The sequence below is a fragment of the Megalobrama amblycephala genome, linkage group LG4 (assembly GCF_018812025.1).
Source record: "Megalobrama amblycephala isolate DHTTF-2021 linkage group LG4, ASM1881202v1, whole genome shotgun sequence".
In the NCBI taxonomy this organism is placed as follows: Eukaryota; Metazoa; Chordata; class Actinopteri; order Cypriniformes; family Xenocyprididae; genus Megalobrama; species Megalobrama amblycephala.
Window position 1 is genome coordinate 11776553 of NC_063047.1, and position 9537 is coordinate 11786089.

The window sequence follows — 9537 nt, forward strand, 5'->3', positions numbered from 1 at the left end:
TCACTGTAATTTATTAATTTTGCCTAGGTAAAGTGTGAGTGATGTGGCTGTTGGTACAGGTTGGGTCATCCTCCCTTCACATCCTCCTGGTTGTGATGAATGGCGGTTACATTCGAGTCAGCCTCACACACAACCTTGATTTCCTGCTGTGTCTCGGACACACGGGAAATCAAGGGCATTCATCAGCTGCGGTTAAACACACTGTCAATTATGTGTGGCAGTATGTGGGTGTGTATTTGGGAGGGCGGGGGAAGGGTGTGGAAAGACACCCTGCGGCGCTGATACCGGAACGCCCATGGAGTTGCAGTTACTAACTGGAAATGACCAACCGAGTTGTAACAGACATTACACTTGATTAAACCATGGCAAATACATTAGCACTATCTTTCCAATGAAGTAGTTTTGGTGATGTCTTCTTGACAATAAAATAAATAAATTAAAATAAAACAAAACAGTCCAAACTGGTTTAAAACAAATAGGCCTACAGAATTCACACAGACATAATCCTGGTCAATTCTATACTAGTAAAATATAGGCAAATGTTTCAAAATATATATAACCTTTTTTTTTTTTTTTTTTTTAGCTAGCAAGATGCATACTTGTATACAAGATGTGTCATATATCATTCAGGGTCATTTCCACTTCTTAACCTTCAGTACCCCTCCCAAAAAGCCACAGCAGTTACATAATATAGTGTTGTATTTATACGCCCAGGAGTCATGGTTATCAATGAAGTGTCCCATCATCTTCATACTGAGCTTTGGGTAATCGCCTCTGAAAACATGATGATCTCCCACTGTACTTATCTTAAGGATGTAATTAGATACGTTTCCTAGGGACACTATACACAGTTATTCTCATTTACAACACATTGTTTTGTATTTGTCAAGATTTTACTTAACTCTACACAGAAAACATGCTATGAGAACAGCAGGATTGAAGATAGTTACTGACACATACTTCAGCCAGCAAGCCATCTAAAAGCTGTTAATACTTTTTTAAATTAAGTGATATAACTGAATAATAATAAAGTACTGTCACTTTTGTATACGTGCTGTTGTACTCATTTATATAAACACAGACACATATTCATGCCTGCAGTTTCAGTATGAACAATGAAGACAGATACTTTGAGTGTTCTGGTATTAAAAAGCCAAAATCTGACTTTACACTGTTAAAAATTGTAAATGCAACTGTTACTTTAAAGAGCCATTTTAACATTATCGAACCCTGAAATTTACTTTACTACAGTAGGTAAAAAACTAACAATGAACAACACTTGCACACCATTTATTAACCTAATGTTAATTTCAACATTTACTAGTACATTTTTAAGATCAAAAGTTGTATCTGTTAACATTACCAAATGCACTGTGAACCAACTTGGACTTTTTATTAACTAACATTAAAGGATTAGTTCACTTTCAAATTAAAGTTTTCTGATAATTTACACACCTCCATGTCATCCAAGATGTTCATGTCTTTCTTTCTTCAGTGGAAAAGAAATTAAAGGTGCCCTAGATTCAAAAATTGAATTTATATTGGCATAGTTAAATAACAAGAGTTCAGTACATGGAAAAGACATACAGTGAGTCTCAAACTCCATTGTTTCCTCCTTCTTATATAAATCTAATTTGTTTAAACGACCTCCGAAGAACAGGCGAATCTCAACATAACACCGACTGTTACGTAACAGTCGGGGTGTACGCCCCCAATATTTGCATAATGCCAGCCCATGTTTAAGGGATTACACAAGCCAGTAACGTCTGGATCTGCACAGCTGAATCATCAGACTAGGTAAGCAAGCAAGGACAACAGCGAAAAATGGCAGATGGAGCAATAATAACTGACATAATCCATGATATCATGATATTTTTAGTGATATTTGTAAATTGTCTTTCTAAATGTTTCGTTAGCATGTTGCTAATGTACTGTTAAATGTGGTTAAAGTTACCATCGGTTATTACTGTATTCACGGAGATAAAAGCCATCGCTATTTTCATTTTTAAACACTTGCAGTCTGTATAATGCATAAACACAACTTCATTCTTTATAAATCTCTCCAACAATGTAGCATTAGCCGTTAGCCACAGAGCATATAGCCTCAAATTCACTCAGAATAAAACATTAACATCCAAATAAATACTTTACTCACATAATTCGAAGCATGCATACAGCATGCATGACGAACATCTTGTAAAGATCCATTTGAGGGTTATATTAGCTGTGTGAATTTTGTAAATGCGCTGTAATATAGTCGAGAGCTCGTTTGGCAGGGAGCGTGAGCATTTAAAGGGGCGGCGTCGAGTGTAAATCAGTGCATTGTTAATGATGCCCCAAAATAGGCAGTTAAAAAAATTAATTAAAAACAATCTATGGGGTATTTTGAGCTGAAACTTCACAGACACATTCAGGAGACACCTTAGATTTATATTACATCTTGTGAAAAAGCATTCTTGGGCACCTTTAAGGTTTTTGATGAAAACATTCCAGGATTTTTCTCCATATAATGGACTTCAATGGCCTCCAAACAGGTGAAGGTCAAAATTACAGTTTACAGCGATCCCAGACGAGGAATAATGGTCTTATCTAGAGAAACCATCGCTTATTTTCTAAAAAAAAAAAAATTAAACATTTCATACGTTTTAACCATAAATGCTCATCTTGAACTAGCTCTCTTCTTCTTCTTCTTCTTCTCTATTTGAATTCCAGCAGTGTAGACACTGCTAAGTGTATTACTGCCCTCCACAGGTCAAAGTTTAAACTAATTGTCATATACAATATGCTAGTGCAAGTATATAACAATTTAGTTCAAACTTTGACCTGAGGAGGGCAGTAATACACTTAGCAGGGTCTACACTGCTGGAATTCAAATAGAGAAGAAGAAGAGAGCTAGTTCAAGATTAGCATTTATGGTTAAAATGTTTTTTTTTAAAAATGAGTGATGGTTTCTCTAGATAAGGCCCTTATTTCTTGTCTGGGATTGTGTAGAACGTTTTGAAGTTGCAATGAAACTGTAATTTTAAAGGATAATAAATGCTGTGAAAATGTATTGCCCATTGTTAGTTCATGTTAGTTAATGCATTAACTAATGTTAATAAATGAGACTTTATTGCATAGCGTTACCAAAATCACTATGAAAAAATGTGTTCATATTTTGGGCAAAACTTGCAGTTTGTTCGCATATATTTGGTTTTCTTCTTTTGATCTAAATTTCTGCGGCTTGAAACATGGAAAATTGACAGGCCTGTGCTACAGTTCTATAGATGTTTTGCCCTCTAGGTCTTTGTGCCAGTCATGTGACTGAAAAACTATGAATTGCAGCTAGAGAGCAGACATAATGTGTGTGGCATCATATGGTAAGCATTAAACAAGACCTTATTATCAGTATCAGTCTAATCCTAATATTTCCTATGTTTCTAGCTATTAGACCACATAACACTGCCCTCGCACACACACGCATACACACACACACGCATGTGCGCACGCACACACACACACACACACACACACTCGGGGGAGAATACTATTTGTAGCTATATATGTCTTGATATAATTGAGCATATAATGGATCCTCAGAGCTTTCCTACAGCCAGAGGCCTTTCTATTAAACTCCAATGATTCACACTTATCAGTATCAATGCTTTGTTTGCACCCAGCCATCATTTCATCCATTCCTCCACCTCTTTCTCTCCACCTCTCAATCTATCCCTTTTTTCCCTGAGCCTCTCCAGTGTAAACACTCACTCCTCTTTTCACAGGAGCACAGTCATTACAACATTTATAATTTTTTCATTATACCACCATTTACCAATTACCCACAGCACATGTTCCCTGCTCTAGATGTCATTAACCTCTCCCGAAACTCTCTTCTCACCCCGTTTCTCAGACTCTCGCTCCGTAAGGGGAAGGCTGAGTGTGCCGATCTGCTGGACTGATACAGGAAGAGTCTCAGTGAAATCATCGGAGTGCTCCTCGGTTCTGCGGCTCCTAATTGCTGTGTGCCACAGGGTCCTTATGAAGCAATCAAGCAGGCAATCTCAGAAGACGCCTGTGCCGTAACACGTTAACAATCCTTCCCCATCCTCTCTCGCTCTCTCTTTCTCTCACCTCTTAGTGGAGCTGGGCTACCCCAGGTCCCAGCTGCAATTAATGACCTTGCTTGGGACCGAGCTAATAAAATACAAGCATGTTTAATGACAGAAAGAGACAATGGAGAACACCAGAAATGTTCAAATGTTCCCTTAATGGACAATCAAATAAACCAACAAGGTAATAAATGCGATCACGTCCACACACACACACACACACACACACACACACACACACACACACGTATACTCTAGGGCAAATTCACTAAACAAGTGTGCCACTTTTGTGTGAGGTATTTCAACAAAAAAGGCTCAGAGAGCCGGTGGTAAATGGATTTTCATTTTAAAAAGACGACTGTGTATATTTCCTTTTAATCATGGCAGCAGTAATTCATCAAATGATGATCAAATGATGGAAGATAGTGCTATAAATGGGCATACAGTATATCCAGACATGTGTTGTATACTATATGAACAAAGTTTCTGCATTTTAAAGAGCCAGTTCAGGTAAACAGGATCACAGATGATGAGACTCAGACTTGAAATATATACAAAATATATTCTGTAGAAGAAAAAAAAAAAAAAAAACAGGTTTGAAACTATCCCTTTAAGTCACAAAAAAATATTCAAATTATACTCATAAGTAATCAACAAGACAAATTCAAACTAGATACTTATAAATAATAATAAAAAAAAACAATATACAATAGAGTTACACATATTTTCTTTTAGATCAACAGGGAAATCTATATTTAATATATATTAATACAAATTATTTTATTACTTGTGGTTGGTATGATTTTTTTGTTTTTGAAAGGATTCTCTGTAACACTTTACAATAAGGTTCATTAATTAACATTAGGTAACTACATTAGTTAGCATGAACTAATAATGAACTGCACTTATACAGCATTTATTAATCTTTGTTAATGTTAATTTCAACATTTACTAATACATTATTAAAATCTTGTTAACATTAGTTAATGCACTGTGAACTAACATGAACAAACAATTAACCACTGTATTTTCATTAACTAATGATACAGTAACTACAGTGACAAATGTATTGCTCATGGTTAATTCAGGTTAGTTAATACATTAACTAATGTTTAACTAATGAACCTTATTGTAATGTGTTACCGGATTCTCTTTTGTTCACCATTTAAGGCTGCGTTTATTTGATCAAAATTACAGTAAAAACAGTAATTTAGTGTAATATTATTTACAATTTAAGATAACTTAGCAAAACAGCAGTCATTACTCCAGTCGTCAGTCATGTGATCCTTCAGAAATCATTCTAATATTCTGCTTTGGTGCTTTGGTGTTTTTTATCATCATCATAACACTATCTGCGGCCACAAATACATCCCCCCTCAGTCTGTCAAAGAAAAGACTGCATTAGCTAACGCACATGAGTTTTGGTTTACATCATTTTGTTTGTGTCAGACAGGAAAGATGAGTGCAGAATTACATTTAACCATAGTTATAATGGCCTAAGTCCAACAACAGTCTCCAAAATCAAAATAAAGAGCTAAAAACCTGCAATGACCCCAAATCATACACATCTTCCTCGTCTTCTGTGTGAAATTGGCTCTGTGGGACAGGTAACACAGAGTTCAGAGCTGTGTTAGGTGTCGGACAGCCACTCCCTCAGCCGCTAGACACACCCGGCAGGGCGTGAGAACAGACCAGCTGCACTCCACACCGGACCGAATCAAACCCAAACACCAGCCTAGAATTTCATCTGCCTCTTGTTTTGGACCATAAATTTGGCAGCGCCGGCGTCTCTGTGAGGGAAAACCACTCTTTTGTTCGCTCCTATCACTCACATTGTGCTTTTCTCGTCTCATTGTCAGCTGAAAATGTAGACTAGAGAAGTTCTGTATCGCTCGCTATTCCGTTTATGAAGTGCCTGTTTTAAAAGATTCCCTCACATGCAGCACAAAGGCGGCTTTGTGGCGTGTATGTGAAGACGCGTCTTTTTACTGCCAACATGTTTTGATGGTGGCGTATGCATGAGCCAGAGTCAGACGACACCCCTGGGAGTCCCCAAACTGAATTGATTTCCTTTCATTTGAGTTAATCCAAACTTGCACCTAGAGCAAGGATATACAGACAGTCTGTTCCAAACAATCACACTCGTGATATTATGCATTCATTCCTCATTACCTTTTCTACTGTGGAATGGATTTATGAGATCAAATCAAACAATCTTAGATATATAATAAGAAAAACTTCATGAAACTTGCATTATGAACTTACTAGCATATGAAGTTTTTTTTTTTGTAATAGAGTAAAATTCTTCCTTAAACATAAAACACATACAAACATAAAAATGAAAAGCACAATTTGTTTTGTTTGAGCCTTCAACTCATTAGTTACTTTCTAAAGCAAGTACTCTCTTCCATGTAAATCACTGTGGTAGGATAAGTACTGTAATATTCTACTCTCTATAAACTTATAAAGCCTGACTCGACATGACTTTCTGTCCATTCTCTCAGCATTCGACCAAATTATTCCAGGAAGCCATTTACCACCTAATGTGAGAAGAGCTGACAGATAAATTGTAAACACAGGATGTGATTTCATTTATCATGATCAACATTATGGGGCAGGATGAATATTATATATATTTTAAGAAAAGATTATTAGCAGAATACATAGAAAGAAACCTCAAAGGGAGGCTTAAACAATTCTAAATCTAAACTGTTTTGGTTGATAAATTAATTTCTATAAATATAGAGCACTTAACAAATACACAACTATAAACAAAGGCATATTCTATAACATATTCTAATAAAATAAAATCTCTTATGCTGCGTTCCAATTCGCCTACTTATACTACGCCCTAAAAGTATGTACTCTTTCTGTGAACAAAAAGTACTTACTTTTGAGTGTGTAGTAAAAGAGTAGACAAGCTTTGGGACATACTAACACGTCATACAATCGCGTCTTTTCTCTCTGTCGCATCCTGTCACCGTAAACTGGCCTGTCAATCATCTTACATCCTCCACATTTCATTTAGTTAATTTCCTACCGTATCGGAGAGAAATGCAGCACGTTGATCTGCAGTCGCGGGTCTTTCATGTGGAGAACTCTCCTCATATTAATGCATAATGATGCATTTAAAAGTTAATGGCCATTCGGATCTTTATAAAAGTCCACATTGGTATTTGCAGATGAAAAATAACACGGGTAACATTAAATATATATTTTCTATCAGGTTAAACTGATTATTAGTCACTCAAATCTCTCAGCGTCGATTGCGTATATCCGCCATGTTTTGTAGTTTTTTAACACTTTTTACTCGTGTTTGTAGTTCTGAACTGAATCCTCGTCCAATGCGCAATGGGTTGTGGGCAATATTAGCCTCTATAGTGTGCACGGATCCACACTTCGAAAATCTACCGGAAATAGTAGACCATCCGGGGACTTTTGGCATACTCTTTTCAACATACTATGCTTTGGGACACACTTATTGTCTTTTTTCTTTTTTTTTTTGTAAGAAATCTACTATTAAAGGTGCCATCGAATGTTTTTTTACAAGACGTAATATAAGTCTAAGGTGTCCCCTGAATGTGTCTGTGAAGTTTCAGCTCAAAATACCCCATAGATTTTTTTAAATAAATTTTTTTTAACTGCCTATTTTGGGGCATAATTAGAAATGGGCCGATTCAGGTTGCGGTCCCTTTAAATCGCGCGCTCTCCGCCCCTGGAGCTCGCGCTTGCCTTAAACAGTGCATAAACAAAGTTTACACATCTAATATAACCCTCAAAATGGATCTTTACAAGATGTTCGTCATGCATACTGCATGCATGCGTCGGATTATGTGAGTATAGTATTTATTTGGATGTTTACATTTGACTCCGAATGAGTTTGATAGTGCTCCGTGGCTAACAGCTAATGCTACACTGTTGGAGAGATTTATAAAGAATGAAGTTGTGTTTATGCATTATACAGACTGCAAGTGTTTAATAATGAAAATAGCGACGGCTCTCTTGTCTCCGTGAATACAGTAAGAAACAATGGTAACTTTAACCACATTTAACAGTACATTAGCAACATGCTAACGAAACATTTAGAAAGACAGTTTACAAATATCACTAAAAATATCACATTATCATGGATCATGTCAGTTATTATTGCTCCATCTGCCATTTTTCGCTATTGTCTTTGCTTGCTTACCTAGTCTGATGATTCAGCTGTGCACATCCAGACGTTAATACTGGCTGCCCTTGTGTAATGCCTCGATCATGGGCTGGCATATGCAAATATTGGGGGCGTACATATTAATGATCCCGACTGTTACGTAACAGTCGGTGTTATGTTGTGATTCGCCTGTTCTTCGGAGGTCTTTTAAACAAATGAGATTTATATAAGAACGAGGATGGAAAACAATGGAGTTTGAGACTCACTGTATGTCATTTCCATGTACTGAACTCTTGTTATTTGACTATGCCAAGATAAATAAATTTTTTAATTCTAGGGCACCTTTAAATCTTCTATTATGTGAGCGAGCTCCACTTTAAAATGTTTTTTTTTTTATAGCTTAAACAGTAAAGTAATCTTTATCTACTAACACCTTCAGTATTTGGCGTGGACATTCTACAGCTTTTTGGTTGTTTTTGCTGTTTTTTTATTTAAATACTTAAAAAAAAAAATACAATTATGGAATGTTTATTGTACAAATTCAACATTCAAATGTGATTCATTCTGATATGTTAGCTCTGAGGTGACGGTGGCTAGGTGGACATCAATCAAAACCAAAGTAGGGGTAAACAATGCATTTTCTATATAGACAACACTAGCAAGCCAAACTAATTATCATTATAATGATTCAGCTGAGTAGTCTCGTAATGGTACATGAACACCACTCAGTATCGCATCCACACTGCTGTCCTAATGAGTACTTTCACCACTTAAGTATAAAGCTTGGGGTGCGGTGACTTCCAACAGAGGACAATAGAAGGATAAATTGGAGGGACTAGGCCACGTTAGGCTGGCTGGAGTTTGGATAGGACATGCTAGTCTGGTAGCAGACTGTGGGATTTCATAGAAAGACCTGCAATATCACCCCTTCGCCCCCCTCAGGACCTCAGAGCCCCAAAACCCAGTGTCCCACGCTGACCGAGGGGTCTCTTCTGACGGAGAAGCAGACCACTGTTTCCCAGGATGTGCATGCACTTGTCATGTAAATGAAGAAGTCACAACCAATTAAAATAATTGCACCGCATCGCCTTGTCTTCGCTCAGTGAGTCCAAGAGAGAGGGAGGGGTGAGGGATGCAGCAATGGGATCTCCACTCTCTCTTCTCTGTCTCGGTCTACTCGTTTCCTTGTAAAGAAGATGGAAATTGTGTACATAAGTGTTTAAAGAGGTGATATACTTGATTATATGAATGAGAAAAAAGCAAGAGAGAGAGAAACCGAATGGACGGTTCACTTTG